The following is a 25469-nucleotide window of genomic DNA, read 5'->3' as shown; positions in this document are numbered from 1 at the left end:
CTTCGCTGCTATGAACAGTCTCATGCAGTACTGCGTGGACACTCCTGTGGGTTAAATGCATCCCTCCTCCACCCAAAAAAACAAAAAAACTATATTTAAGTCCTAACTGCTAGCACCTATGAATAGGACCTTATTTGGAAACCGGGTCTTTGCAGATCTAATCAAGTGAGAAGAAGGTCGTATGGACAAGGACAGGTCCTACATCCAATAGCTGGTGTCAGGAGAGACAGAAGGAGAGCTAGACACAGACACTCAGCCCCAAGAAATGAGCGCTGTGTGAAGAAGCGGGCTGGATTGGGAGTCATCCTGTCACAAGCTCAGGAACATCCGGGCCCTGCAGAGGCTGGAAAAAGCAAGAAAAGACCCTTCCCTCATAGCCTCTGGATGCAGCGTGGCCCCGCCAACACCTGGATTTGGGGCTTCTAGCTACCAGACTATGAGACAAGACATTTCTACCGTCTTAAGACATCCAGTCTGAAGGACCTCTTGTGGCAGCCCTAAAATACAAACACAGACACGAATTAAACTTGACCTGAAAATCATCCCTGCTTTAGGACCCTTCAGAGAAGACCAGACAGTTCATGGACCAGGAGGCAACTGTAGGGGAAAAAACCAAGGTCAAAAGGCACAGCCATGTTAGGAACTGTGGCTGTAAGACCACTGTCTCTGGGGAAGCCTTCTAAAGAAAGGGATGCTGTCTGCTACAAAGTCAACAACTTTCTAATGATTGAGGGTCTGGGTTCAATCCTAGCCTGAAAGGATCCGTCAACAATGGGGCTAATCCTTCCATTGATGTTTAATCACTGGGCTTCTGGGCCGCCCTACAGGCTTTCTCATCTTTGCTCACGCCGGCCAGAATCCACAATATTCTCTATTCTTCCTATTGTCCCAGTCCTAGAGAGCAGCACTTTGCTATTAATCCCCATGTGTAAGTGGATTATGGAACAAGAAAATATGACTTGGGAGATTAAGTTTCCCACTGCCCACCACCAACCCAAAGCTGAATGTGGATTTAATCAGCACAATTTTTCTGATTGTCAAAGGAACCCTACTCACTGCAAAAGCTTTCATAAGAAAAAAAGTTTCCCCCCAGTGTCAATACTGAAAGATACTTCTTGTTGGTATTTTGGCTACATAGTTTACATTATTGATACCCGATGTAATTAAGAGAAATACTTTGTAATTAAAGGAGAAAAAAGGGGGGGGCACCTGCATGGCTCAGTGGGTTAAGCCTCTGCCTTCAGCTCAGGTCATGATCCCAGGGTCCTGAGATCGAGCCCGGCATCGGGCTCTCTGCTCAGTGGAGATCTGCTTCCCTTCCTCTCTCCCTGCCTGCCTCTCTGCCTACTTGTGATCTCTGTCTCTCAAATTAATCAATTAATTAATTTAAAAATAAATAAATAATAATAAATTTTTTTAAAAAGGAGAAAAAAGGCACTGATGAGATATTTGGGAAGAATCAGAGACAGACAAAAAAAAAAAAAAAAGCGGGGGTGGGGTATACCCACAGACTGTCTGGGAAAAATGAAAAAGGATGAGCCCAGGTGATCAAAAGCCATTAACCATTTCAACAGTGCTAGATGTCAGAGATGTTCTTCTCATTAAAGGAGGAAATTCAAAGATCTGACCCACAGAGGCTGTTGCAATCCTCAGGGTATGAAACTATACAACCTGCCTCGTGTCCTAATTAAGCTCTCCATGTCCGAGTTCCAGAAAGTAACTTTTCCAAAAGGAAAAACTGTACCTTAATATTTCCTTGGGAGAGTTTCATTTTCCCCCGAATCATGCATGGTTTTCTAACAACCAAAACATAGCAACGAAGTCCGTATTTTATGCTCCTGGAAGCCAGCTCCCCGAGCCCCTGTGACTCTTAGCTGTCGTGGCTGTGGGCTGGGCCCCCAGATGTTGGGGGGCAGGCTCCATGCCCCCCGAATAAAGTCCAGGCACTCTACATTGCTAGATGCTGGTTGCTAGGAGGACCATAAATTCATTCTTCCTGACTTGGATGGGACCCAGAACCGCTGTATCACAGGCCGAGATGGCATGGATTAGCACAATTAAAATTCCGAGGCTGTCCATGAGGGATCATTTTAGCCCTTCTCACTCTAATAAGCTGTTAACTAGTCCTGGTATAAAGAATGGGCCGTTAACTTAGATCTCTCTGTCTCTGGCAAGGAGACTCCAAGTTCCTAATGTTAACTAACAATACCTTATGAACACATCCATTTGGTTTTAAACCCCATTTCCTCAAAGAGAGAGGACATCTGGGTGTTCTTTTTTTTTTTAACTTTTTTTTTAAAGATTTTATTTATTCATTGGACAGAGAGAGAGACAGCGAGAGAGGGAACACAAGCAGGGGGAGTTGGAGAGGGAGAAGCATCCTTCCCGCTGAGCAGGGAGCCCCATGTGGGGCTCGATCCCAGGACCCCAACATCATGGGTGTTTTTACTTGAAGCAAGCTGAAACCCCATAATGACAGGCTCCCAGCAATCTTTTTCTTTAAGGCAGTTTGGATGGTTTGCCCAGGACCAAGGCTGTAGGCAGATTCCTTCCCCACATTAAACTTTAACTGTCAGGAGGGAGGAAACGGGAGAGGGGGAAAAAAAAAAAAGACTCCTCTAATTTTTTTTTAAAGATTTTATTTATTTATTTATTTGACAGACAGAAATCACAAGTGGGCAGAGAGGCAGGCAGAGAGAGAAGAGGGGAAGCAGGCCCCCCGCTGAGCAGAGAGCCCGATGTGGGGCTCGATCCCAGGACCCTGAGATCATGACCTGAGCCGAAGGCAGAGGCTTTAACCCATTGAGCCACCCGGGCGCCCCCAGGATGAACTTTTTTAAATCAACTCAAAAACAACAGATTGTTGGGGTGCCTGGTGGCTCAGTCGTCTGCCTTCGACTTGAGACATGATCTTGCCGTCCTGGTATTGAGCTCCCCAAATCAATGGAGAGTCTGCTTGTCTGTCTCCCTCTGCCCCTACCCACCCCCCAACCCCGCTCATGCTCTCTCACTTAAATAAAATCTTAAAAAAAAAAAATACACTATTAAATTATTAATTAGTGAAAACCAGCTATGAGGTTTCATTTTTTAATTACGACGCCATGTTAAAGTTCAATTGATATTCATAGATTGAAATGATGATTTCTAATCAGAGATTTCAAGATGAGATAATTACTCTAACATTCAAAAATTTTTTCTAAAATGTCACAGTGGATCTTGCACGGGACTTTTCTTCTGAAAATGTCTTTAATGCTGCATGAACCGCTTAGGAGGAGTAAGACTGGAGTGATCAGACTGCAAAGACTGCTCCTCCCGTAACGTTAACTGCCGCCAAGTGCAGGGCTCAGGACGAGCGGTTCGTTACACTGTTATTAGCACTACTGTGCAGTCATTAAGTGGGTGAATTTCTCAAGCACTGAGAAGCTCAAAACCCCTGAAGTTATTATCCAATTTTCTTTCTTGGGTTGCAGTCTTCATCTGTTTATAATGCAATTTTTAAAAACCTTCTATCCTAGGAGCGCCTGGGTGGCTCAGGCAGCTCAGTGTCCCAGCTCCTGGTTTCGGCTCAGGTCTTGATCTCAGGGTTGTGGGACCGATCACTGCATGTGGCGCCTGCTTAAGATTCTCGCTCTCTCCCTCTCTGTCCCTTCCCTCCTCCCTCTAAAAAACAACAACAACAACAAAAAAAAAAAACAAAAAAAAAAAAAAAAAAAAACGCTTTCCATCCTAAAAAGCATACCTTATTAATTTATTCCAACTAAAATAATAGCCAAAATAACCTGATGCTTGATTATTCATTATTAATCTGACATCTCATTTCCAAATATCTAGGAAACCCAAACTCCTTTCCCAAGAAATTTGAATATGTGTTCATAGTTTTTGTGTCTTTTGAATGGAGTATTGTGTCTTTTGAATTTGTGTCTTTTGGATTTCAACCTCAGTACTACTGACTACCAACCAGATCATTCTTTCTTCTAGGGACTGTCCTGTGCATCACAAAGTGTCAGCCTCTAGATGCCTGATTATCTCCTTATATCTAGATAGATACCAGTATAACCTCCCCAACGTGACAACCAAAAATATCTCCAGACATTGCCAAAGGTCCCTGGGGAGCAAACCGCCCTCAGTTAAGCACTTCTGTCCTAACATATAACACAATAAGAAATATCACCCAGCAGAAATTTAAGCCCAAAGCTGATGCCCAAAGACAGCTCACTTTCTAATTCTGCATATATTTCCTTCATGTAGCTTTGGTAAATAAATGACTGAATCATACACAGAGCTTTTGAAGTAAACAGACTATTGTTCTTTTTTTAAATGTGAAATCAAAGGGAGCCAAGAATATTCAAGAAAGAAAAGACAGTCTCTTCAATAAATGGTGCTGGGAAAATTGGATATTCACATGCTAAAGAATGAAACTTGACCCCTCTCTTATACCGCTCTCAAAAATTAACTTGAGGCGCACCTGGGTGGCTCAGTGGGTTAAGCCTCTGCCTTCGGCTCAGGTCATGATCTCAGGGTTCTGGATGGAGCCTCACATCGGGCTCTCTGCTCTACAGGCCTGCTTCCCTCTCTTTCTCTGCCTCCTCTCTGCCTACTTGTGATCTCTCTCTGTCTGTCAAATAAATAAATAAAATCCTTAAAAAAAAAATTAACATGAAATGCATTAAAGACTTAAATGTAAGACAGAAACCACGACACTCCTAGAAGAAAACATAAGAAGACAGCTCCTTGACATAGGGCTTGGTAATGATTTTCTGGAAATCACATCTAAAAGCTCAAGCAGCAGAATCAAAAATAAAGTGGGTCTATATCAAACTTAAAAGCTTCTACATGGGGGCGCCTGGATGGCTCAGTGGGTTAAAGCCTCTGCCTTCAGCTCAGGTCATGGTTCCAGGGTCCTGGGATCAAGCCCCATGTCAATCTCTCTGCTTGACAGGGAGCCTGCTTCCTCCTCTCTCTCTGCCTGCCTCTCTGCCTACTTGTGATCTCTCTGTCAAATAAATAAATAAAATATTTTAAATAAATAAATAAACTTTTTTTAAAAAAAAAAAAGGTTCTACATACCAAAAGAAACCACCAACAAAGTGAAAAAGCAACCTACCAAAATAGGAAAAAGGATTTGCAAGCCATCTATCCAATTAGGGGTGAATATCTAAAACATAAAAAGGGGAGGGGCTCAGCTGGTTAAGCCTCTGTCTCCCTTCAGCTCAAGCTGTGATCTCAGGGTCCTGAAATCAAGCCCCACATCAGGCTCTCTGCTCAGTTGGGAGTCTGCCTCCCCCTCACTCTTCCTCTGTGCTCTCGCGCTCTCTCTCTCTGTGTCCCTCTCAAATAAGTGTTTAAAAAAAAAAAAGGGAACCCCTACAACTCAAGAGCAAAACCCCAAATAACCCAATTAAGAAATGGGCAAAAGATCCGAATACACATTTCTCCAAAGAAGATACCTGAAGGGCCTGCAGCCACAAGAAAAGGGGCTCAGCATCTCTCAGCATCGGGGAAATGCAAAACCCGTGGTGAGATGTCACCTCGTCATCAACGGGCCATCATCAGAAAGACAAAAGAGAGCAAAACACTGGGCAGGATGTGGGGACCCTGGAATCTTCATCCATTGCTGGTGGAAATGTAAAAAGGTGCAGCCACTTTGAAAACAATCGGGCAGTTCCTCAGAATATTGGACAAGGAATTACCATAGGACCCAGTAATCCTACCCCTAGAATTTGTAGTAATTACCCCTAGAATTTGACCCAGTCAAAAGGTGAAACCGACCCAAAAGTCCATCAATTAATAAATAAATGAATAAAAAGTGGTGTATCCACACGGTGAAATATTACTGAGCAGTAGAAAGGAATTCTGACCCACGCTGCGACAGGGATGGCCCTTGAAACATGACCCTAAGCCAAAGAACACAGACACAAAAGGCCACATATTCTATAATCCCGTTACGTGTAATATCCAGAACAGGCAAATCTACAGAGACGGATACATTCACGGTTACCAGAGGGGAAGGGGAGGCATGGGGACGGGAAGTGAATAGTAACAGGTAGGGGGTATCTTTTGGGGGTGATGAAAATGTTCTAGAATTGATTACGGTGAGGGCTGCCCGACTATAAATCTACCAAAACCACTGAATCGCACTTTAAGGAACTAAAGAGTGCAGTATGTAAATTATATATTAATAAAGCTGTTATCAAAACAAAAGCAACCTGGGGGTGCCCGGCTGGCTCCACTGGTAGAGCATGTGACTCGTGATCGGAGCCTTAGAAATTCAAGCCCCACATCAGGTAGAGACTGCACGGAGCACTGGCTGAGGTGCATAAACTATGAATTTTGGAACACATACACACAAAAAATTAAATTAAATTTTTTAAAAAGACCTTAAAAAATGAAATCTTTAAAAAAAAGCAAAGCACAGAAGACCTCATCACACGTACAGAACAGGGTCTTACCATCTTGGTGGTGACGGAGGCTGGGGGTCTAGGGGGACAGGGGGGAGTTAAGAGAAAAGACAGATCAGGGCACCGCTATTCTCACTTTACAAAGGGGAGGTTAGAAGTCAGTCTTCGGAAGCGCCTGCATGGCTCAGTGGATTAAGCCTCTGCCTTTGGCTCAGTCATGATCCAGGGTCCTGGGATCGAGTCCCGCATCAGGCTCTCTGCTGAGCAGAGAGCCTGCTTCCCCCCTACTCCCACCCTGCCCGCCTCTCTCTCTTCTTGTGATCTCGGTCTGTCAAATAAATAAATAAAATCTTAAAAAAAAAAAAAAACAAGTCAGTCTTTGGTTGACGCAGCTAAATTAGAGATCTACAGGCATAACAGAGCCCGAAGAATGATCAACATAAGAACTATAATGTAACCATCAAAAATCTGGAGTTAGAAGGAAGGCGGCAGGAAGCAACAAAGCAGCTAATGGGTCCTGCACCCCAGCAGAGAGCAGATAAATTCAAGTGGTACCAGCACATTATTGAGAGATACAAAGACAACCACCGGAAGAGCAAAAAACAAAAGTGAACAAGAAGTGATCATTTCTGGAGAGTACAGGAGTGGGCGGGAGCAGAAAGGATGGGAACAAAACGCTTTTCGTGGAAGCTCGCCCGTTCCAGGAGTTCGTCAGTGCTAGATGGAGTTATTTACATACACCTCGTTTTTAGAAAGAAATCAAACTTAGCATTCCCGGGGTTTAAGAACATGGATGAAAGAAGAATACGCTTGGCGGCGGGGGAAAAAAATTACAACTGGACTCTCATCGCTGAGTAAAAACTGTGATTTAAATATATTTGAGCCAGAGATTGCATCCAGATTAAGGCAAACTGGAAATGTACGTTAGATCCTTGAGAGAACAAGAAACGTACACAAAGCCCCAGCCCTCTGGATGGCAGAGGGCAAGAACCTCCTCTGGTCCCAGCTTCCCCATGGCAAGAATATGCAAAAGACCTAATAATGGGGGCACCTCAGTGGCTCAGTGGCATAAGCCTCTGCCTTTGGGTTGGGTCGTGATCCCGGGGTCCTGGGATCAAGCCCCCATCGGGCTCTCTACTCAGCAGGGAGCCTGCTTTCCCCCACCCCCACTACCACCTGCTTCTCTGCCTACTTGTGATATCTCTCTCTCTCTCTCTCTATCAAATAAATAAATAAAATCTTAAACAAACAAACAAAAAAAACCTAAGAACAGTGGGATCCAAAGGACATTTCAGATGAAAGTAAGTACATATAGCACTCTCCATGCCCCCCCAACCATGGACCCATTTATTTTTTTTTTAAGATTTTATTTATTTATTTGACAGAGAGAGACCACAAGTAGGCAGAGAGGCAGGCAGAGAGAGAAGAGGAAGCAGGCTCCCTGCTGAGCAGAGAGCCCAAAGTGGGGCTCGATCCCAGGACCCCGGGACCATGACCTGAGCCGAAGGCAGAGGCTTTAATCCACTGAGCCACCCAGGTGCTCCATGGACCCCTGTTTAAACACACATTGGGGGCGCCTGGGTGGCTCAGTAGGTTAAGCCTCTGCTTTCAGCTCAGGTCATGATCTCGGAGTCCTGGGATCGAGTCCCGCATCGGGCTCTCTGCTCAGCAGGGAGCCTGCTTCCCTTCCTCTCTCTCTCTCTGCCTGCCTCTCTGCCTACTTGTGATCTCTCTCTCTGTCAAATAAATAAAATCTTCAAAAAAATAAAAAATAAAAAATAAATAAACACACATTAATCGCGGAAGGGTGAAGGTCAACACACAGCCCACCTCCAGAACGCAGCAGAATTTGTGATTTCAGACATCACGAGAGTCACAACTCGGACACCTGGGACTTGATTCTGGACAGCTAAAGTAGGGCGCTCCTGAGGGCATCAGATGGTCAATCTGATTGGGACAATAGGTAAGAGCCACGACAGGAGTGTCCTCGGGACCCGGGGAGCAGGGAAAGGGGTCCCCATGGCCCCCCGCAGGTCTCAGAACCCAGGGGCCTACGGCCTGCTCAGTGTCCTCACTTACCAAGGACAAGGACATCCTCCTGTCCTGGGAGGAGAAGGACACGCACATTTTGCAAAAAAAAAAAAAAAAGGTAAAAACTAACACATTACTTCAGTTGGGTCAGGCTCCTTTTAAGTCCAAAAACCCCAAAATCCACATAAGTTCACAACAAGAATAAACCCACAGTTCTGAGTCTCCAGAATGCTGCCCAAACCTGGCTGATGAGTTCGAGAGGCTTCCAAAGGCTCCCAGACCTCTCGGCTTGATATCTTCACTCGCCCGCCAGGGACCGCACTCTCCACCCAGCCCAGGGGACAAGGTGGGGTCAAGAGATCTTATCCCTTGGATCCCAAGATGCCTGAGCTGGTCAGGCTTTGGGCTGGAATCCTAAAGATGTCGGAGGCCTCCAACATGGCTGGGGGAAAGGGGAGGCAGGACAGACCCCACCCCCCCACCCCCCGTCCTCAGAGCCCCTCAGACTCAACCTGCAGCCATGAACCCCACCACTACTCTCTTTCTGAAGAGCAAAGGGTAGGAAACTCCAGACTCCGTGTCCATGGTCCCAATAATTTCACAGGGAGCATTTCCAGACCCATTCTGGGACCCCCACCTCCCCCTCCCCCAGAGCTGACCTGGTGGCCTTCCAGGGCCATGATCACCTCGGCAGAGGACAGAGGAATCCAGAAAAAGGAACCAGAACTGATCTCTATTTACAAGCAGCTCCCGGCCAAGGAGGAGGAGGACGAGGGCAGGTGGGAAGACAGGACAGCTCTGGCTGCAGGCGGCCGTCGCCAAGACAGGTTCCTCCTGCAGAATATCCTGTCTCCTCCGTGGACAGAACAGAGTTTGGGGTTTTTAAGGAAAAGCAACTGAACTTCCATAACCTAATCTCTCATGCCCTCCCCCGGCCCATCCCAGAGGAAAGCAGGTGGTAATGGGGGGAGGGGGCGGGGCGCTCAGGTCCACTGTCTTCCAACCACTCAATTCCTCTCACTTCTGTATACTGATCTGTTGGTCTTTATTTATTTTTTTTTTTAAGATTTTATTTATTCATTTGACAGACAGAGATCACAAGTAGGCAGAGAGGCAGGCGGGGTGGGGGGCTGGAAGCAGGCTCCCTGCTGAGCAGAGAGCCCAATACGATGCGGGGGGGGGGGGGGGGGGGGATGCGGGACTCAGGGCTCGATCCCGGGACCCTGAGATCATGACCTGAGCCGAAGCCAGAGGCTTTAACCCACTGAGCCACCCAGGCACCCCAATCTGCTGGTCTTGAATAAAATCACGTTCTGTGAGGGCAGTATTGAGGTTAAATAATACAGGTGGCTTTTGTTAAAACCCTCCTCGTTCGTAAATTCATAGTGGCGCTGGGCAGAAAGTGCCTTTCAAATCATAATTGGGTTTTGCTGGAGGGCAGCAAGATTCCGGGACCCCCATCTCCCCGGCAGCATCCAAGTGTCCTTCTAGGGAAAGGAACTCTGTGAAAGCACCAGAACTCAAAGGACCTTGGCCCATGCTGTAATGCTCCATGCACTCAGCTGAAAAGAACTGAGCTCCGCCCGGCATCATCACTCTGTTCCACACGCTTTGGAGGCAACAACTGTCCGCGTCCTGTATCATAACAGTGGGGGGCACCCCTCCACTCACTTCTGCTACCGTTTCATGAACTGAGACCCCACTTGCAGGGGAATGCGCGCCTCTGGGCTCAGCCTCGGCCCACCAGGGAGGAGCCTCCTCAGGGAGCAAAAGAGCTCCAAGGTCTTCCAGAAGAATCTCACACAAGCACAGGAGGAATCTTTCTGTAACCACAGTCTAGACCTTTATGAATTTCTTAACGAGGTCCCTGGAGACCCCAGGAACAGTGAAAGTCTTATGCTGGAAGGGTTGGGAAGGAAGGGACAGGCATGGGGAAGGGGCTAGAAGGGAAAAACCCACCTATTAATATCCCATACCTTTTACACTGGAGCGTTGTTTTATTTTCAAAACACTCTGTTCCTGGCTGAGGACTGCTTTATCTTTCAGTGCCTCCTTTATTCAATCTTTCACAAAAAAAAAAAAAATATATATATATATATATATATATATGTATTTATATATATATTTTTTCTCTTATATATATATTATATATATAAATACATATAAATACATATATATATATATATATATATATATATATATGTGATTTGGCCTACCATGAGAACTTTCCTTATGAAACACAGGAGTGTTTACTTATAGAAAACTGAACTCTTAGGGATGAAATGACCTGAAGTCTGGAATTGTAAAAAACTGAAAAATTTTGCTAAGGCCTGTTCTTCCTGGTCCTGTACTGAGAAAAATATAAACAAAAAGACAGACATACTCAGAAACACACACTCTACCCATCTGCTTGATTTAGAAAGAAAAACGTGGATGTATCTAGACACACACGTCAGGGAGGCACAAACAGGAACACACACGGCCCCCATGAGACCATGTTTTCGACACAAGAGTCCAATGGCTGGAGACGGTAGAAATGCGATCTCTATATTCTCACCTGCCTCCCTCGTGTCCACTAAAGCCCAGTCCCACAAAATGTTTCTCCAGCACACCACAAGCTCCTTGTGGAGAGGAAAGAACCAATTGCCGACCAGCACACCCAGAAGGCCCTCAACAAAGCTCTGGGGAAGGGATTTCTGGCCAGGGGCTGATAAAACCCTGGGGCTCAGGAGTCCACCCCGAAACTGCAGGAATTTGGGCAAATTTTGGCAGGGAGGAGACTGGACCAGGGCGGCCCTTCCTTTCCGCTCTGGGGGGAGGAGAGGAAAGCTGGGAGGGAGAATTTGCAGAGGGAAAGGAGAGAAGTCTTTGTCCCAGCTCCTCAGATGAGCATTAGAGAGGAGTTAAACTGTCAGCTAATGAGATTTCCCAACCACGTGCTCCCTTTTAAGTCTAGGCCCCCAATTGATTTGATCCCCCGACGACAGTAGGGGGCACAGCTGCCGGTCAGCATCCCTCGGGGCCAGAGAATTCCCAGAACAAGCGCAAGAAGGCTCAGAATCATCGCTGGGAGAACATTAAATAGGTTATCTCGTATATTAATTGATAACTAGCAATAACGTTACTGGCTCGTTCTGTCGGAGGGCGTCCACCTCCATGGGGTGAGTGAGGCAGGCCCAGGGAGCAGAATGGCATTGGGGGAATTACCTGGGGGCTCCCGCACCCCCTGGACAGACTACAAGTCCCTCACCTGGTTTCTGTCTGTCTGTATGCTCTTCTGGGCCGCCTAAGACCCCAAAAGTCCATGTTCAAAGGAAAGGTTACCGGACCTAGCTCAGTGATTTGCCCCAACCAGCAAAAGGGTGTGGAAACTAGAAACATTTCTCTCAACACTGTCTTACTTTGTAGCCAAAGCCTGAGATTGTCTCTTTGCAACTCTCTCATTTGGGGTTGTAGAGGAGTTTTTCTTGCTTTTGTTTTTCGTGTATGAAACTGGCTTCTCTCTGCCCTAAAAAAAGATTTGCAAGGCTGAGCTGGTGGGCAGAGGAATAACAAGTCAAAACACATTGATGGTATTTTGAAGACACTTGATGAAATCAATTCTCCCTTCTACCTGCCCTGGTTAGCCCACAGCCTCCACCTTGGGTTTACTTCTCTATTCAAAGATAATTACTTAGCAACTTTGGTGTTTACAGGCCAAGACAACCTCCCTGGCCGGGCTCTTTACAGCCGGGTACAAAAGAGCATTTTCTAGAAACCAAAGATTTACTAAACTTCTGCCGCAAGACCGGCTCAAATTTCACTTCTACCAGGAAGTGTTCTCTCCCTGCCTTCAGGTATCTCTTTGTTCAAACCTCCCTCCATCCGGGCCCTGAACACTTTGCTCGGCTGCCATTGGTTCAAGTTTTCCTCCTCCAAACCCAGGCCTGGGCCTCAGCATGGCCTCCAGAAGAAGGAGGGAAGAAGAAATAACTGAAACCTAATGGAAATTCAAACACATAAAAAAGGAGCTGAAAGCGATTAGATAACTATAATTAAACCTGAGGCCAAGTAAAACAAACCTTGAGGCTGAAAACAGTCCTTCCAGCTTTCTAAAATAAAATAGAAGCCAGGAAAGAACAGCAGAAAAGGGAAAGACAGCGTTCTATCCTCTGGAAACAACATTCCAGTGTTTCATTTGTGGCAGTCAGTGTGCTAAACTGATTATTTTTATGGTCGTTCAAATCCCCAACCCCATCCCTCCAACAAAGGGGAATACACGTTATCCCCACTTTACAGACTCGGAAACTGAGACGCAGAGAGACTAAGCAGCTCGGCCTGGCTCACTCAGTTTGTGAGTGACACTGAACAGATACTGAAGCCCGAATTTGTCTGATCTCAGCACCCAGGCTCTCAACCTCTTCTCCAGCTCAAAGTGTGCACCGAGTCCGCACGCATGGGTAAGCCGATCGCTACCGCCCGGACTCAAGGATCCCCACAGCTGCTCCGCGGGGCCGCGTGGGTACCAGAAAACCGGGCATGGATTGGCCAGCGTCCCCAAGGGCTCGCGCGCGTCCTTCAAGACTTGCCAGCACGCAGGAAAAGGCAGGCTCGGAATCAACCTGGGCTGATCCGGAGGCAAGGCCAGAGGATGCTACTAGGAGGGCGGTGAGCTCGGCTCGGTCAGCGCCCCGACGGCCGTCAATCTGGGAGAGCTCCTAGCCCGGACAAGGCGTCTCTGGGTGCACGGGGCCTGGGGGCGCCGCGCGCGGCGGGACTCGGCGCGAAGGCGCCGTCTAGTCGTCTTTTCCCTGCAGCATCTCTCCCGGAGGCCGGGGGAGGGGGCGTCACCTGACAGCACGCACCAACTTCTCCCAGCTCGGAGGGGGCGCGCGGCTGCAGCCTCGGCCGGGGGAGCGCAGCGCGCGGCTCTCGCCCAATGGCGAGGTCTGTAAACAAAAGCGGGCCCCACGCGGGTCCCCCACCGGGCGGTGAGCCGCGCCGCGCAGCAGCAGCCGAGCAGCAGAGCCCGCGAGAGGGCGAGGCGGGATCAGGATCAGGATCCGGCTCCGGGAGTCCACGCACAGCCCCCGGGGCCCGCACCCGGACCATTGTCTGCGCGCGCGCAGACTACCGCTTTAAATGCCTCCTCCCCGGTCAGCCGCGGGTCCCCGGCCCTAGGTGCCGGTCCCCAGGCTCTCCGCCCCGGGTGTCCGGCCCTGATCGCGGCGCGGATCGCCAAGGTGAGCGCCCGTAACGTCGCCGAAAACCCAGGCCTGGAGGTGCCCAAGTCAGGGACGGAGACACACACACACAGACACACACGCGCGCGCACGCACACGCACGCCCTCCCCGAAGTTGATAAAAATCAGCCGACAAATACAAAGTGCCGCCGCCGCCGCAGGTCAGCGCCGACCTCCTGCTGCCGAGAGGACCGAATGCCAACGTCTGGACACTGTCACTTTCACTCGGCACCGGGCACCTGGGCGCCTCGAGCTCGTCTCCCTCCCGACAGCTGCCTCGCGCGAGGGATGTCTCCTCCAGCCTCCCGCGTCGCCAGCTCCTCACCTTCCAAGTGTGTGAACACGAAAACAATACGAGTAAAGCCCGATCGGGGGGAGCTAGGACCCGCCGGGAGCCCCAGTGTGCGGGAGACAGGGGTCAGGACATGCCCGCCACGGGCAGAGCGGCTCAGGGCATCCTCACCGCGGTCCCTCGGGGCAGCTTCGGACAGCTGGCCCGCGCCCTCCAGGCCCGCGGTACTCACCCGCGACGCTCGTCCCGGATCTCCGCGACGGGGCCGCGGACAATGCGGGGACGCGGGGCTCCTGGGGCTGCGGGCGCCGAGGCATTCGCGGCGCTGCAGAGCTGCGCGCCCGACGGCGGCGGCGCTGCTCGGCCCGGCCGCTCTCCGGCCCGCTCGCCGTCTGCCAATGGGAGCTGTCAGGGCGCCTCTGCCGGCGGCCTCGGGGGCGGAGCCACGGGAGCCCGTGGGAAACCGAGCTCCGATTGGGTCGCCTGACAATCGCTCCGCCTCCAGGCGCCCAATCAGAGGCGGGGGATACAGGAGCGGGGCGTTCAGAGTTGGGCAGGAGAGTGACAACAGGAGCACGCTGGGTACCCGCGCTGCATCCCGGCCCGTGGCGCCCGGCTGGAAGGATGCGGGCGCCGCGCGTCCCGGCGCTGCCACCCCGCAAGGCGCCGGCGGCGAGGCCTGGGGAAAGCAGTGGAAAGCCGCCGAGGCGCGGCGGGCTGGGGAACGGCGAGGGAGCCCTAACAAAGCAGCTTCGGGAGGGCCGAGCGGCCTCCGCCTCCTCCGGCTATAGGTCGGCGAAGCTGCCTGTCACTCTGCATAGGTGGAGGTGGCCAATGACGTACAGAGAAGGAGCTCGAGTTGGCGCGCGCGCGCGGCTTGGCATCAGTGGGATTGGTCGGAGGTAAAGGATTTTCCTGCCACCTAAGGCTGAGAGGGAAGGGGAACGGAACGGGGGAGGGGAAGAGCCAAAAAGCGTACCTGCGACACGTGGTCTGGCTCGGGAGGCGTGTGCCTGGCTCTAGGGGGAGACAGGAACTTTTTTACGAGAGGCAGAAAAGCCTTAACGTAATCCCTCCCCTGTGGATCGCGGGGGATGTTAGCGCCAGCCGGGCTCCAGGTGGGGCACGGTGGCCTTAACCGAATCCTGGGGAGCCCTGGACTCCCCAAGGTGACTCACCTTACCCAGCGAGTGAAATTAAAATCACAGCGCGGGGCTTGGGCCCTACATTCACCTACTGGGCAGAATACGGGACGGGCAAGGTCCACACAGAGCTCCTGGTTCCTTCTGCAAAATCCGGAAATGATGCTTGCCCTTTACCTTTCGCAAGCTTGTGGGGGACACTGAAGTCGGGACGTGACGGTAGAGACTAACGAAGCTTTCCTCACATCGGGACGGTGCCCCCTCCTCCCTTTAAGAGCTTAGACTTCACCATAAAGAGCAAAGCTGGTGGGGGGGTGGGGGGTGCGCCGGGGTGGCTCGGTGGGTTAAAGCCTCTGCCTTCAGCCCAGGTCGTGACCCCAGCGTGTTGGGATCGAGCCCCTCATCAGGCTCTCTGCTTGGCGGGAAGCCTTCTTCCTCCTCTCTCTCTCTCCCCGCCTACTTGTGATCTCTGTTTGTCAAATAAAGAAATTAAAAAAGAAAAGAAAGAAAGAAAGAACAAAGCCTGGGGTGAATATCCCTTAACAACCTGGGGGCTCCCGGGGTTACCTGGTTGAAAACAAAAGCCATTGCCTGTGTCCTAGAGGATCAACCTGACTGGAAAACTAAAAATCACCCTTGACTTCTCCCTCCCCCTTCTCCCTTCTGTTCTCACCTACTTGCCAAATCCATGCCCTCCCCCGGACTTCTCTTGCCAGACCACATCAAAGGCCTCCAGTGTCTTTCTACCCCATCCCTCCTGAAATCTAGTCTCCCCTCTGCAGAATCATCCTTCTAAACAGAAAAATCTAATTTTTGCTCCCTCACCATTGGGCTCCTCACTTTTTGTCCAGAATACCAACCCCCTCCCAGCCCCTCTAATTTCCCGTCATGTAACTAGCTCCTACCCATTCTTCAGAACCTAGTTTTGCAGGCAATGCGTCCATGCAGTAGACATTTGCTGAATTCCAACTGTGCAGCGGTCTTGTGGACACTGGAAACCTCCTGTATCCAGTCAAAGTTAGAGATCCACATACCCTGCCCCCGGGGCTCCCCCTTCCCCCTGTACTGAGGCTGAAATTGCCAGTTACATATGTCCTCTGCCACCAGCACAGCACTCCACTCCATCCAGAATCTCATCTGTCTTGTTCTCTTCTGTTTCCCAGTGCCTACCACAGTTCTTGGCATATTGGGGGCACTCAAAAATATTTAATCAATAAATAGAGAGGAGCTATAATTAGGGGTAAGAGCTTGGAAGATCTGAAGTGCTTCTAAGGCATCCATTTTGAAAAAAATGATTAGGATAGTAGTCAAGAGTGGTATGTCCACCAGGTGCCAGGATGGGTGTTAACAGGGAGCTTTCCGAGTGAAGTTTGTGAGATTTTCCAAAAGACATCATTTCAAAAAACTACCTTCATCTCAGCCGATACCTTGCCCAAGCTTCTCAATGGAGAATCAATCATTCCTTGGCAAAGCTTTCATTTCATGAGAAAAGAGCAATTTCTTAAGTGGTTACAAGTCATCCTATTGGAAGAATATATATATACATTCATATATATATATATATATATGTAGTGGTTTTTTGTTGTTGTTTTTTGTTTTTTTAGTTTTCCCCCAAGTATGTTCAGAAGTGCATTTGGCCGGGACTGCCTACTCTCAACTCACAGTTCATCATTTTCTAGCTATGCCCTGGGCAAGTGACTTTACACCTCTATGCCTCAGTTTCCCCATCCTTATAACTGATATGACAGTAGTGCCCACCATATAGGGTTGGTATGAGGATGAATGAATTCATATTAGGCATGAGCTTAGAAGAGTGCCTGGCACATAGTAACATTAAACAATGTTTATGAAAGAAACATGTCCCAGGGTGCCCGGGTGGCTTGGTCGGTTAAGCGTTCCACTCTTGATTTCAGCTCAGGTCATGATCTCAGAGTTGTGAGATCCAGCCCCGAGTCCGGCTCCATGCTGAGCAAGGAGTCTGCTTGAGATTTGGTCCTTCCCCCTCTGCCCCCTCCCCCTGCTCATGCTCTCTCTCTCTCTAAAATAAATAACAAATCTTTAAAGATACATAAACAAACGTTTTCCACTGGAGATGCATGGCGTGGCAGGTGCCGAGGCCTCCTGTGTCAGTGGCTGGTTCGAGCTCTCATTGCCTTGCTCAGGGCTGCCGCCATCTTGGCCCTGCTGTTAAGGAGGTGCCATTGTTGCAAGGTGAACGTCAGATGAATCCTGAGTGGCCATCTGGTAGCCTTGGGCATAGCTCCTGATGCTCCTAAGACATCTGAAAAGCGATTAAGAGCACTCAGGAGTTAGACTGGCTGGTTTGGACCCAAGCTCCACCGCTTTCCAGCTCTGAAGCCTTCGGCACCATGCTTGATCTTTCGCAAGCCTCACTTTCTCATGCTATAAAATAGGAGTAACCATGTAACCCGTAAAGACGTTAAGGGGGTTAAAAAGAGGTCACACACAGCATACCGTATGCACTCATCAAAGTTAGTTCTTGGGTTTTACCAAGTTAACTAAAGACTCTGAGTCACAGTGGCCTGATCTTTGAAATGGAATAGGGAGCGGCGCCCGGCTGGCTCAGTTGGTGGAGTGAGCAAATCTGGATCTCAGGATCATGAATTCAAGCCCCACAGTGGGCACCGAGAAAGGAGGGAGGGAGCAAGAAAGGGAGGAAATGAAATTAGAAAGGGAATAATGACATTTCATTAAGTGGTTGAAAACCCTGAATGAGATGTTATGAGAAAGGCTTATAGCCCTGTCCATAAAGGGGAGATGGGTCTAGAGGAAACCACCATGTGGGCTCTTCCCATCATCCACTCTCTCCCCGAGCCCCACCTACATCAACACGTCAGGGCTTGGGCTCTCTGAATCAGCTCAGGGCCAACCACAGGAGACTTTCCCACTGTCATGATGCTACCACAGAGATGAACAGAATTAAGCTCATCCCGCCTTTGGCTACTTTTCTTTTCTTTTTTTTTTTTAAGAGTTTATTTATTTATTCATTTGACGGAAAGATCACAACTAGGCAGAGAGGCAGGCAGAGAGAGAGGAGGAGGAAGCAGGCTCCCCTCGGAGCAGAGAGCCCGATGTGGGGCTCGATCCCAGCACCCTGGGATCATGACCTGAGCCGAAGGCAGAGGCTTTAACCCACAGAGCCACCCAGGCGCCCTGCGTTGGCTACATTTCTTGACCTCAAAAGCTACTGCAGGTTTTTGTGCCGTTTCTCGTCCACTTCGCACGTCTCTGGTTGCTTCCCACTGTGGCGGAGAGAAGGGGGCATTCTGATTAAAACACAGACAAATACCATCTGGCAGAGTCTTCTGGCTTCCCATCTCCGGAGGACACTCTTGACATCTGAAGAAAACAGCATTAGCATGAAGGGGAAAATGGAGTGGTCAAAGGCAGAATAAGGGTTTAGGATAAGCTAATGGGCAGAAATCACGTTTCTAGTACATGACCTCAACTCCAGCCACAAGTCAACATTTTTTCCCTGCTGTTGACTATAAGCCTCACAAAATACAAAGGCAGGTATGTTCCAAGTGGCCCTCCTTAGTAAGGCCTCAGCACAGACATGAGCCCACGTCCTTTTCCCAGCAGCCTTGTGTCACCTCTGTTCCTGACCTGGCCTTCCATTTGATCAGGGCTCCCTAGGGGCACCGCTAGGGTCTGTTTGGGTCACTGTTATACCCCTTGTGTCTAGAACAGAGCCTGGCCCATAGAAAGCAATCAAGGTTCATGGACTAAACAGAGGTTAGCCTCTTGAACTCCCCGCTATGAGGAGTTTAATATTTTCTTTTTTGTCATTTAGTTGTGGTGGCCCTCTTTAGGAAAGAATGGGAGGCAGCCCATAAGAACACCTCTCTCTAGTTGGGTTTCCCTCATGGGAAAGAGGGCACCGCTAGTGTAGTGCTGTCTCCAACAAATTTAAGCTCCTGGAGGGTATGCTTTACTCTCCTGGAGCTTGAACCCTGTGTTCAATAAAAACTTGCTACAGAAGCACTTACTGGCTGAGTTCTCATTTACTTGAAACCCACCAGGAGAGAGATGAGAATTTGGTTTCTCGAAGCATCTGTTGATAAATTTGTCAGTCTCTTGCCAAGACCCCTTTAGCCCATTAATCCCCCTACTCCTGAGTTAGAGAGATTAGCAGATACGGCTAAAATCTAAAATGGAAAAGTTTAGGGCACCTGGGTGGCTCAATCAGTTAAGCATCCAACTCTTGATTTCAGCTCAGGTCATGATCTCAGGGTCCTGGGATGGAGCCCCACGTGGACACCACACTCAGCAGGGAGAGTGCTTGAGATCCTCTCTCTCTCTCTCTCTCTCTCAAATAAAAATAAATAAATAAAATCTTTTAAAAAATAAAATGGAATAAATCTATTTAGTCCTATCTTACTGGCCTCTTTTTTTTTTTTTTAACCTTTCTGAGATATTCTCAAGCCAACCAGTCAGGTAACTAATGAATTCAGTTTTTGTTTTGTTTTGTTTTTATTTATGTATTTGACAGACAGACACAGCAAGGGAGAGAACACAAGCAGGCAGAGTGGAAGAGGGAGAAGCAGGCTTCCTCCTAAGCAGAGAGCCTGATACGGGGCTTGATCCCAGGACCCTGGGACCACAACCTGAGCCGAAGACAGACGCTCAACGACTGAGCCACGCAGGCGCCCTCCCAGGTTTCTGCTAATAGGTCCAGAGAGGGTAAACCTCTGCCTTCTGAATTTAGGAAGCCATTGCTAGAGTGGTTCTCTTCTGAGGTCCACTCCTCTAGAACTTTGCTGGGTTTTCTGATGCACAGCTGGTAGACCCCTTCCAAACCTGGCCTGTTTCCAGGAGCCCCACCTTTCAGACCTACAATACCCCCACACCCATCCAGAGAGCACAGACTTAGTAGATAGGACTCTAACTCTAGCCGCTCTAATGGGATTTACAAGTGCCATAAAAGTGATACAAACTGGTTTAATTTATACATGTCTAGAATGATAAGTATAATGGATGATGAACACACTATTTCATTGAAAGTGATAAGGCTTTTGAAATTACCTGGAAGGAAGGAGGGAGGGAGGAAATGAGAAGAAGAGGAGAAAGGAAAGAAGGAAGGAAAACAAAAAGAGGCACCAATCAATACCCCAGAATTTCCATCAGGACACTTAACCCTACCCGGCTCCTGAGCCAACTTCACCCAGGACAAGCCCAAGGGACGTATGACCTGTGCGGTCCCACGGGGGTCCTGCACTCAGAAGAGCTCCACATTTGGTTTAGTGCTCTGCTCTTGCTGTCTTAAAAATCCTCATTTTTTCCCATCCCAATTTTTGAACAAGGAGCTCTGCATTTTCATTTTACTTCGGGCTCCACAGATTACATAGCCTGTCCTTCCCAAACCTCTTCCACTAGAGGGGGTCTCATTCTTGGTCCTCCTTGACCCCCAGGTTGGACCTGGTGCCTGCCCCAGCAGGCACCCAGGACAACCGAATTAAAGGGTTCAACATAAATGTGAAGGTCATCTGTTGTTTCTATCCCAGAAGTCATGGGTCAAGCCCCGGTGTTACACGGGGAGTTGCCCTGAGAGCATGGCGATCCCGTGCATCAACAAACACCAGCTGACAAGGGACACATCTGGATCTTCCGACCAAAGAATTCCAAGAAGATAAGCAAAGACCATGCAGAAGCCATGAAGACCCCCAAGGGAGGATACCCCCTCCCATCTTATAGCGCTTCACCTTATGAGTCAATCTGACTGGGGCACAGAGTGCTCTGCTCTTGCTGTCTTAAAAATCCTCATTTTTTCCCATCCCAATTTTTGAACAAGGAGCTCTGCATTTTTGGACAAACCTTATTCTGAGTGTGTCTATGAGGGTGTTTTGCCTGAGATGAATATTTGAATCAGGAGATTGAGTAAAGCATGGCTCTTCTTCAAAGGGGTGGGCCTCATCTAATCAGGTGAAAGCCTGAACAGAACCCCAAGGCTGACCCTCCTGTAAGGAGGCTTTCTTCTTGCCTGACTGTATAAGCTAGAACACTGGTCTTTTCCTGCCTTCAGACTCAAACGGAAAATTCACCTCTTCCTGGGTCTGAGCCTGTAGGCCTCAGATGGAAACTTAACCTGTTGGCTCTCCTGGCTCATCTGCGCCTCCCGCTGCCAGGTCACAGAGCATATGACTCATTCATCTCTGTAATCACATGAACTAAGTCCTATAACGTAACAAACCACCTCCCCATACATGTTGCTCTCTTTCTCGGTCTCCGAATATGTGAAGATCTCCTATTGCTTTCTTTTTCTAGAGAACCTTGACTAAAACACATCCCAGTAGTGTCCCCTACAACCATTCAACCCTTCAGTGTTTCTCTACACCTGACGACTCCAAGCAAGCTTCGTAAACCAGCAGCAGCATTCTCGGTGGGGGACAGAGAGCTGGGTCCCAGGCCCCATGGCAGACACACCGAATCCGGATCTACGTCTTAACAAAATCCTCAAGTAACTCATCCTCACGTAACATTGGGGAAACACATCAGCCTTTTTTGAACGTGACAGCCACCAGAGAGGAACAACAACATTGAAAACAACTGCCTGGGCACCCGGGTGGCTCAGTCGGTTAGGCATGGGACTTTTGATTTTGGCTCAGGTCCACTGACCCCACATTGGGCTTTGCTGTCTCTCAGCGTGGAATCTGGTTGTCCCTCTGCCTCTCTCCTCTCCCTGCCCATTTCATCTCTCTCTCAAATAATAAATAAATAAAGTCTTTTTTAAAAAGAAAATATTTTCCTAGTAAAAGGTTTCATTGAACCAGGGCTTTCTTTTCTCTCTTTTTTTTTTTTTAAGATTTTTATTTCTTTATTTGACAGACAGAGATCACAAGTAGGCAGAGAGAGAGGGGGAAGCAGGCTCCCAGCTGAGCAGAAACCCCGATGCAATGTGGGGCTGGATCCCAGGACCCTGAGATCATGACCCCAGCGGAAGGCAGAGGCTTTAACCCACTAAGCCACCCAGGCTTTCTTACCTGAGGACAGGTGGGAGCAGGAAGTAAGAGGGCCCAGAAAAGGCACGGGGAGCCAGGACGTTTCCCCAGCGTTGACGAGCTTCCTTCAACCGCGGAGAGAAGACCCAGGAAGCCTCCACGGCCGGGCGGACTCCTACTGCCTCCAATGCGAAGAAACTCAAGGTCAAGGAGGCTGGGCCGGCCACATCAGGCTGGCGGTTCACAGTCAGGGAACTTAGCGCTCCCTCCTCTGTGTAATGTGCTTGATGGCATTTTATTTTCAGTGTTTTCACTGAAATGGCAGTTTGTGGAGAAACTCTCCCACTTGGCTGTGAACAGGCTCCAAGCAACAGCAACACTTCTGCAGAATTGGCAAGGACGGCGCTGCGGAATATTTCAGAAACTTCAAGGCAAAGGGACAAACAAACAACCACCAAAAAAAAAAAAAAAAAAAATTATCCCTCAAAATGTGTTTTATGGGGAAAGAGCTGGAAATCAAAAGCAATGACCAGGAGGGCATCCACGGGTCTCCAAAAGAAAACCAGTTTGATTTGATGTTTTCTGCCTCCGCCCACCCTCGCGCCATTATTAATTCACGGACCCGGGAAAGAACAACAGCCCCACGCCCACCCCCTTACTTTAGCGTCGAGTTGACGCACGTGCTCTGTTCGGCTCAGGTGTGCCACGACCGTGCGCTACGCTGTGCTCACCGCGAGCGTGGCTCCCACCTGCCGCCGCCGGGAGGGCTCAGCCACGGCCATGGCCAAGGCCCCCTGGGCCGACCCGGCTCCTCCGCGTTGGCTCCAAGCCCAAGCAGCGCGAGGGCCGGGCCGGGCTCCCTCCTTCCCACTCCCCCGGCACCTGGCTCGAACAGGCCAGAGCTCCCCGCTCCATCTGCCTCCCCCCATCCCTTGATTCTCGATTCTAGGCCAGAGCGGTCCTCCCCTGGTCGGACGGAAGGACAGGGAAGAGGTTGGAAGGTAGCCACGCTGCCGCAGCGAAACAGCCGCTACACTTAAGAGAAGCAGCTCTTCACGGGAAGCACCCCGGGGCAGGGGAGCCACGGGGATCAACGTCTCTTTTGGGGAGAAGGGGGGTAGGCCGTTTCCTTCCTGACTTCAGGGGGATACCGCCCCTCCACACATAGAGAAGCGCACACAGACACACAGAGACATACACATGCATGCACACAAACACAGTTGCACACACAGATGCACACAAACACACGCACGCACACATGCACACACGTACACAGACACATGCACGTGCACACACAGATGCACACACAGATACCGGAGACACGCACGTGCACGGGCACACACGCACATACATGCAGACACACGTGCGCGCACACACAGATGCACATACACACACAACGTTTTCTACAGAAGCATTAGTGAAAGGCAGAGTGGCTCCTGGTTAAAAGCAGGACTCTGCCCTAAGTCAGATCTTGCCTCTGTTCCTTCCCAGCTGTGCGACTTTGAGGAAGTTTCCTTAACAAGTCTCTGTGCTTAATTGTCCTCGTATTATCTCAGGTTGCTCTGACAAGACACTACACACTGGGTGCGTTAAACATTTGCTTTAATTTAGAATAGATTAAAGAAATTCGTTTTCTTACAGTACTGGAGACTAGAAGTTCAAGATCAAGGTGCCATCGAGGAACTCTCTTCCTGGCTATAGGCAGTTGTCCCCTTGCTGTGACCTCACCTGGCCTTTCCTCTGTGCGCATGCTGAGAGAGAACTCTGGTGTCTCTTCCTTTTCTCATAAGGACACTAGCCCTATTGGCTGTTGCCCCCAGCCCCTCCCCCCAAGCCCTTATGACCTCATTTAATCCTAATTACCTCCTAAATGCCCTATCTCCAAATATAGGTGCCTTGGGGGCCGAGAGCTTCAACTTATGAATCGGGGGAGGCACAACTCAGTCCATCACAGCCTCATCGGTAAAATGAGGCTCACAATATTGTCCATCTCGTGGGGTGTGATGAGGATGCGATGACTCCAGACAGTAAAGAACGTAGACCAGCACTTGGCCAACGTTAGAAACACCTACAGATCCCTGACTCACCCACAGAAAGCTCGACTCCGGTTTGACAAGCTTGCTACACATCTCTCCCCAGATACCCAAAAAGCTTCACGAAATTAACACATCCACAATCTCATCTCATCTGCTCCACTACCTTCCCGAAACAACCAGCAACAAATTTCAATAACCTCTTTTTTTTTTTTTTTTAAGATTGTATTTATTTATTTGAGGGAGAGAGACAGTGAGAGAGAGCATGAGTGAGGAGAAGGTCATAGAGAGAAGCGGACTCCCCGTGGAGCTGGGAGCCCAATGTGGGACTCGATCCCGGGATTCCGGGATCATGACCTGAATCAAAGGCAGTTTTGTTTTTTGTTTTTTGTTTTTTTTAATTAAGATTTTATGTCTCTCTACCCAATGTGGGGCTCGAACTCATAACTCCGAGATCAAGAGGCGCATACTCTCCCAACTGAGCCAGCCAGGTACCCTCACCCAATAACCTCTTTTGCTTCCCAGGTCACTTTCTGGCCTTCCCACCTGGAGAAACAGTGCTCAGGCTAGACAAATAGGAGCAGCTTGAACTTGCCTCACCCTTTACTCCTCACCAGATAAATGCCCAAGCTGTAACTGTGGGTAGATCCCATCTGGGAAACAGCTCTAGAGCCCTCCCCTCTGCCCCAGCCCTGGCCCAGCCCTGCCCCAGCCCCAACTCACACCCCCAACTTCTAAGAACCGCAGTAGCTTCCTCGCCAGTCCCTTTTCCACCCCTCCGTCACTCACTCTGGAAAAGTCTCTCCACTAAATAGAAGATAAAGAACACTGATTTCACATGGCACTGAGGACCCGTCCTGCCTTTCTGATTTCCCTCCAAGGCTCCCAAACCTGTCCTGCTCCCCATCTACACAAGATGGCCCCGGGCGCCCCCTGCCAGCTTTTCCTCTCTCCTCAATCTGTGCCTCCAACACCTCCTTGGGTCCCAGGTCTCTCTGTCCGGGGAAATCCTGCTCCCCGTTCAAAGTCAGGGACCCTCTTCTTGCTCGTGGCCACTCATCGCCTGGGATGTGCGAGGCTTTACATCATGCGGTTTCTGATTCGACTTTCCACGGCATGTTCACATCAACTTTCTGAAAAACATTCTATAACCTCCATGTGAAAGATAAAGAGATTGAGTGACTTGATTGAGCACTAATGAGTAATTCTCGCAGAGGGAGGCCGGGGATGATTTCTCCAGCCCTTGCTTCTTCGCCTCCCAGACAGAATCTGTCACTCTTTCAGCACAGACACACAGTGCCCACATCTACGACACGTATCACAGTGTTCTTGAGTCGGAAGACCTGTCAAGTCTGGAAGTGTTCGCAGGCATCTCTGTAGGAAGGTCGTGTC

General features: G+C 49.4%; 1 protein-coding gene across 6 annotated transcripts in view; it reads right to left on the bottom strand.

Annotated features, from left to right (window-relative positions):
* The window catches only part of TIAM1 (TIAM Rac1 associated GEF 1), a 382148-nt gene extending 367789 nt beyond the window's left edge, over nt 1-14359 (bottom strand). For 4 of the 6 annotated variants that reach the window (XM_082723635.1, XM_082723632.1, XM_082723631.1 and 1 more), the window contains exon 1: nt 14176-14359. The gene's annotated coding sequence lies outside the window, so the exon portion shown is untranslated. Of the gene's footprint in view, nt 1-13824; nt 13843-13976 lie in introns of those variants that run through there. The other 2 variants (XM_082723633.1, XM_082723634.1) reach the window with 2 other exon arrangements.
* Between the last annotated feature and the right edge of the window lie 11110 nt (nt 14360-25469).

The sequence above is a fragment of the Mustela nivalis genome (assembly GCF_964662115.1).
Source record: "Mustela nivalis genome assembly, chromosome: 1".
In the NCBI taxonomy this organism is placed as follows: Eukaryota; Metazoa; Chordata; class Mammalia; order Carnivora; family Mustelidae; genus Mustela; species Mustela nivalis.
The sequence above is the reverse complement of the archived record's forward strand: the minus strand, read 5'-3'. Positions and strand labels throughout refer to the sequence as shown.